Below are 6,945 nucleotides of genomic sequence, written 5' to 3' on the forward strand. Positions count from 1 at the left end.
CCCAGTGTCTCCAGAAGACTGGCCGCTTTTCTTGCCAGAAGCAGGTGCTAAGGTGGCTGCCAGCGTCAAAGCACGCCCCAGGGACTCACCCCTAGAGCTCAGCAAACGAGAGGGCCACCGAACAGGGAAGCGTGATCTGAGCAATAGCGTCCCCTCATTTCTCAACTCCTGGTTTCGGCTGTGTTTACAAGGCTACCTGTTTTTGACTTCTGACAGCTATCACTTTTTTTTTTTTTTTTTTTTCAAACCCTTTTTCCAAAGTCATTTAAAGACTGAGTGCTGGAAGGTTTGAGGGGCCTGTTATATCCATCACATTGTAGCCGGTAAGAAATGCTTTGCAGGTCACCCACATCTTACTGTCCAAAGATTCCACGTGCGATTCTGGTGACCATATTTTCCAAAGCTAAAATCAAGGGTGTGGGCTGACCCTTTTTGAATTCAGGATCACCCTGGGAAAAGCCAGGTCATGTAACTGGTTTTCCCGATTCTGAGGCTGAGTTTTCAAAGGTTTGTCCCAGACACATCCCAGAGAATTTTGTACCAGAATTCGGATGTACAGTCCAGCTTACTACTGATTAATGCCTGAACACCGTTTAGGGAGAGGCCCTTCCCCCACCTGCTACTCTGTCTCTCATCAGTTAGAAGAGTTGGACTCGGTGGGAGGCGTGAGCCTGGGGCCACACTTGGTTTCTACTGACCCCCATCGAGGTATTGGACTTGCAGTGTTCCCCCGACCCCACCCAGCCTCTCCCCTTCTCATGCAGCTTTAAAACCTTACTCCTTTTATTTAAAGATGAACAGGATGGGAGAAAGTGGCTTCCCCTGCCCTGCGCATCATGCATTCCCTGTGGGGGACACAGGATGCATGGGGGTCGGCGGGGCCGCGGAAGCAGCTTTCTCTCAGGGCTCGGGACGTCTTCCTAGTGACATGGCGACAGGCTGCTGCACGTGCTCGTTTGGAAACCAAGCTGAATGCCTGCCCGGCAACCACAGGTCTGGGTGAAGGCCGTCTCTCCCACTCAGCCCAGGGCCGCCTGTCCGAGGCCAGATGCCTCCCTCCCCAGCCTGCCTTCCATGGAGCAGGGGGCCACTTCCCAGTGTGGCTCAGACACCCGGGGGGAGGCGTCCATTCCTGGGTCAGGGTGCCTGTCCGGGTGTGGGTGGGAGGCTTTGCTCCCTCGCCTCACCTTGGAGAGTCCCTTGTGCCAAGTGCCGAGGACCCTGAGGGCTGGAGGCGTCGCTCTCCCGAGCAGCTGTGGGTTGTCGGGCGCAGGCCGCTGTGGCTCCCACGGGGCCGGGAATTGCTGTGTGGGTGGGCTGGGTGCACGCCGGGTCTCTCTGCACAAGGGGCCCCTCCTCCTCCCAAAGCCATCGATGGAGCTTCTCTGGAATTGTTTGCCAAAATCCCAAGGTAGAATCCAAGGGTCCAAGACCATTTCCATCGAGCACACGTTTTCCTTTTCCATAGGAACTTCTTTTGTTGTTTTTTTTAACCGGCACCACACCGTGCTTCCGAAGGCCGTGTTTCGTCTTTCCTGGATCACTACAGTGAAGTGTTGCAGTTGTACAGTTCCCAATCTGGCCTTGGCTTTGCTCGGATAAAACTTTGTATGTATTTTGTAAGGCATAGATTCTATATTGTAATGATGTCCTATGCAAAAAAAAAAAAAAAATTAACTAAATTGTAAATTTTATTGTTTTAACGTGTATGCATGTTTAGTGACGTTTACATTTTGAAATAAAATTTATGATTCATTATTTGCCAGGGCTGGGCCTTTGATGGGCATGCCTTGGAGAGGAGGCTCTGGGAGGGGAGGGAACTGAAATGACCCAGCTCAAGCAGTTGGATGTAGTTGGTTGAGGGGCGCACACCAGCCTGGAACTGGCAGGCCTTAACACGGGGAGAGGGAGAAGGCTTTGCAGGGGGTCAGTGCTCTTCTGGCTCTACCCCGGGGCCCTCGGATCATCACATTCCCCCTCCCACCCCGCAGAAAGCTCATCAGCCTCGATCCGCAGGAGCGCTGAAAAGAAAGGCAGGTTCCCGTGCAGGGCATAGCGCTTGTCCAGAAAATGCCCTAGATGCAGCCCACCTAGGTCCCCCAGGTCAGCCTTGGAGACTGACCCCGAGCTGCTCTGCCACGGGGGCCAGGCTGGCACTGTGGAGACAGGGCCAGGGGTCCCCGGGATCTGGGGGGAGGGACAGCATCTGTTGATGCCAGAGCCCGCTTAAATCTCCCATATGGTCATGAACTGACCCAGCCGCTCTCCGAAGCAGGGCCTGTCCGAGACGGGCAGGGCAGGGAGAGGGCCTGGACCACGGCTGTGCTTCCGCCTCACGGTCGCAGCTCTACCAGGCACAGACCCAGGACTGTGATTCTTATCACCTCTTCATACGTAGGCTACGTGAAAACCATGAAGAAACGTAAAATAGCAACAACGGAAGGCCTTGCAGTGGACGAAAGATGCTTTTTCCTAAAGCTCCATCCACACCGGCAGGCGTTTCCTGATGAGAGCTTGTTTTCTGCGTTACAGACGAGGAGGAGGGGTGGGAAGGGAATGGCCCCCGGCACACACTGAACGGTCAGGGAAACAAGCATACGTTTTCAAACAAAAGTCTTTCTGGTGCCGAGACGTGTGGAGCCAGCCGGGTCTTGGTGGGAGCGTGTTCCCAGGACGGCCGTGATTGCGCCTTCTTGGAGACGGTTCCTGGTTGCTCAGAACTCCCCGGACAGCAGCACGCGAGATGGAGCCGCTTCCATAAATAATTGTGTGCTGAGAGCCCAAAAGCTTCAAAAACATTGATGGGGAAAAAACAGCCATCCGTCCTGATGTCACGGCAAAGGTTTGAAAGAGGTCGAGGGCTCTGCTGGGGTTCCTTTCCAAAAGATGGGGGTGGTGCCTGGCGTTCAGGAAGCCTCCATTTCAGGAACCTGGGATGCTTAGAGACCCAGAGAGGCCCCCAGTGGTGTAGAAGGAAGAAAATAAACAATAGGTTTTCCCGGTGCTTGAAAAGCAGATTTACTCGTGCGTGTCCACAAACAGAGCACGTAAGCAGTGTGGGGGAGGGTCTGTGGGGACAGGACCTCAGCCCTGGGCAGTGACCAGCTGTCAGATTAAAAGGTCAAACTGAAGGCAGTTAGGTGCAGAGCTGAGAGCGTGGGGGGAGTTTGCACAGAGGCGTGGGGTGCACAAGGCGATGTATTGGTTAACAATTCAAAACAGCCAGCAGGCCAGCAGGATGATAGCAAGTCCCTGACCGGAGCTGACAGTGGGCATGTGCTGCTCCCGGCTGGGACAGACCCCTATCACCAAATAAGGGGGAGACCCCGCCGGGCCAGCCTGGCCTGCTTCAGGTCTCCCGTGATGGGGATGACCAGAGAGCTGCCTTTGCCCAGGTAGCGGGGTGGCATCTGGTGCAGGGCGTGTCCTCCCAGAGGGCAGAGGCTGGCTGAGCATTTCCCATCGCATGGCACTGGCCCACAGGCCGTGAGCACCCCCGCTGCGGGGGGCGGGGAGGGGGGATGGCAAGGATCTGCATTCTGCAGGGGAGCCTGATCAGGAGGCAAAGGGGGGGCTGCAGTATTTTTCAGGGGGAAATCCGCAACTATCTCCCCATGGCCTTGGCAGTCCTGTTGGGGTGTGGGCTGGCCTTCGGTGAGCTGGGCTCGCGGCAGAGGGCCTTGAGTAACAGGTTAGACTGTGTAACTTATTCTGGGGACGTGGGTGGCTCAGTGCCCCCAGTCAAGCCCCCTCTATCCATGATAAACTTTCAGCCATTAGCACCACTCCGAAGGCTTTCCAAGTGGAAAGCACCTTGACCCAGTGACAGCACCCGGCTGCAGCCTCGTGGAACAGACAACCTGCAGCAGCGGCCCCAGGACCGGCAGGTGTTGATGGAGACGGTGCCGGAAGCACAGAGCCCATGTTAGTTTCACATCGTGGTCACCCTCATTCACGGGAGAGAGAGGCCCAGAGAAGCGGTGCTCTGGGGCTTAGCCTGTAGCCCCTGCCCCCATCACAGTGTCTTCCATCCCCAGCATCAACACTGGGGCAACGAGTTATCTGTGAATTCCACAGGAGTCCTGGGTGAGTACCAACAATAAATACCAATATGATTTGCATACTCAACAGGCTTCCCCTTGGACCTCCTAGGAAGAGTTGTCAACACATGCACAAGTCACACAAGGGCTACTACTGCTTAGTGATCCATTACTCCTTCGGGAAAATAGGTACTGAGCTCGGGCCCTGACGAGCGGAAGCTACTCCCCTCGCTTGTCCTGCTCTTTCTAATCATTAGCACATTCCAGAGTGTTAACTGTGTGGACCCAGCCTGGAGGGTGGCTCATCCAGGGCTCCGCAGCTCTCTCCCAGCCACAGTCTGGGGAATTTCTTATGTGAACCGTCCACTCTGGGAACAAAGCTGCTAGTGTGTGGCCTTTGACTGCAGTGGAAGTGCACCCCCCACATTCTCGGCGGTGGGGTACACGGGCTGGGGAGGCACACACAGCAAGCGTCGGCCATGATGAGCCCTCACTGGGGTGGGGGTCGAAACTCACACTTCCATTACATATATTATGAATGCAGCAAATATTAAATAATAATAAATAACAATAATAAATAATAAATAAAAATGAATAATAATAAATAATAAAAAAGTTAAAGTTATCTGTTAAAATTACCAAAATGTTTAAAATAGTATCAATAGGAATAGGGGGTTAGTTAAATGAGCTATGTGATGTCCAATATGCCCAATATTCACTATATTATTAAGTGAAAAGGCAGGTTATAAAACAACATGCAAAATAAAAGGACGGTTTTTTTTCTTTTTTTTTTGGCTGCGTCACTCGGCTTGTGGAATCGTACTTAGTTCCCCGACTATGGACTGAACCGGGGCCCTCGGCAGTGAAAGCGTAGAGTCCTAACCACTGGACTGCCAGGGAATTCCACACATTTTAATTTTTAAAAATGTTCTCTAGGGCTTCCCTGTGGCACAGTGGTTAAGAATCCACCTGCCAATGCAGGGAACACGGGTTCGAGCCCTGGTCCGGGAAGATCCCACATGCCGTGGAGCAACTAAGCCCGTACGCCACAACTACTGAGCCTGCGCTCTAGAGCCTAGGAGCCACAACTCCTGAAGCCCAGGCGCCTAGAGCCCGTGCTCCACAACAAGAGAAGCCACCGCAATAAGAAGCACACGCACCGCAACAAGCCCCCGCTCGCCGCAACTAGAGAAAGCCCGCGCGCAGCAACAAAGACCCAATGCAGCCAAAAATAAATGAATTAATTAAATAAATTTTTTAAAAAACTTTTAAAAAAATGTTCTCTACAGCTATATAATTGTAATTACATATTTATATGCACAGAAAAAATACTGGTAAAAGACAAAAGTCAAGCAGTTGTTATCTTTAGGTAGTGAAAAATAGATTATTTTTGCCTACTTATTTTGGTTAATTCTCTGAATTTTCAAAACTCAGGTATAATGTTTGGAATTAAAATCACAATAGCACTTGTGTGAGGCTAAAAGCTTGCCCAAGCTAAGCTGGGGAGCATCCCATCCCCACCCCCAGGAGGTGTCCACCAGCATTCATGGCAGTGCCTTCGGGGAGAGCAAAACCCGGACACGCCCAAAGGCCCCCATGTGCGCCCACGTGAGAAGGGACATGCCCAGTGGCTGCCTGCATATCCGTGCAATGGCGCCATGCAGAACTGAGGGCATTAACCTTACGATATCCAAAAACGGTGCTGCACAAAGAAAGCAAGCTGCAAACAGGAAGGCTTCCATAGCATCATGCTTGTAGAGCCGGGAAACACGTGGAGCAATGACCTTGTTCCTCGAGCATCGGTACCCACTGGCCAGGAGTACAGAGGATGCAGGGAGGACAGGGTGGGGTGGCTCAGAAACGCCCAGGAGGCTTTCACCAGTACCTTCAACATAGCATTTACTTAGGATTAGAACTAGGTAGTGGGACCTCTGGGGTTGTCTCTTTCTCCATATTTGCTTCAGGTGTGAAACGCTGGACAATTTTACATCGTCCAAGGATGGGGCTGGCGTGAATCATCTGGGCTCCTCCAGGCAGGCCTGCAGGCTGTCCCTGCACTGGGTAGTCTCTGCTCCCGAATTAGGGCCGCTGCCAAGGAGCCTGGCACCCAGAGCACAGTCACCGGCTGGGACATAAGCCATATGCAATGACCAGAAATAAAAATAGAACTGCTCTGGCCGGAGGGGAGGAGGGGGCCGAGCTCTTTGCTGGGAAGCCTCTGAAACAAGAGAAAGATTAATTGATCTGAGACTACAGAGGGATGCGGCCCTGAGTGCAGGGAGGGGTCCCAGTTATCTGCTCTGGTACCTGGAAGCATCCACTTGGGGGGTAGGGGTGGGGAACTGTTATAATTATTGTTATTCTTCAGCCACCCACCCACCCTGCCCCCGCTGGCACTGTGCCCTTAGGTAAATATTTTAAACTGGTTTTTTTTCCCCTTCTTGTATACAATAGGGTAAAGGATGCATGCTCTGTATACATGGGTTGTAAAACTAATTGAGAAAGTGCCAATGAAAATACTTTACAAAGTAAAACAGCGAACTGTGTTTACTATATGGATTGTCCACTCATGAACTTTGTGGACTTTGGAAGTAATCTGATCACTGGTTTCATGTTTAACATTTACGAATTTTAATCAAAGTAATACGTATGAACAAGGTTAAACAACCAAATAATTCCCCCCCGAAACGCAGTGATAAAATGTCTCTTTCCTCCCCCTCCCACCCCTGACCTTCCCCCCACAAAGTTCCACCACTCCAGGGCTAGTCCTTTTTTTTTTTTATCATTTCTGTTTTTAAATATCTTGCTGGTTATTCCCCGAAGCCTCAGTGGAATGCTTATCCGTCCTTGGGTCTTGTGATTAATGGACTTCCTGATATGAAGGCTAAGTCTTCTCTGTGAACCT

Source organism: Monodon monoceros, unplaced genomic scaffold (assembly GCF_005190385.1).
Source record: "Monodon monoceros isolate NGI ecotype Baffin Bay Population unplaced genomic scaffold, NGI_Narwhal_1 Super_Scaffold_21, whole genome shotgun sequence".
In the NCBI taxonomy this organism is placed as follows: domain Eukaryota; kingdom Metazoa; phylum Chordata; class Mammalia; order Artiodactyla; family Monodontidae; genus Monodon; species Monodon monoceros.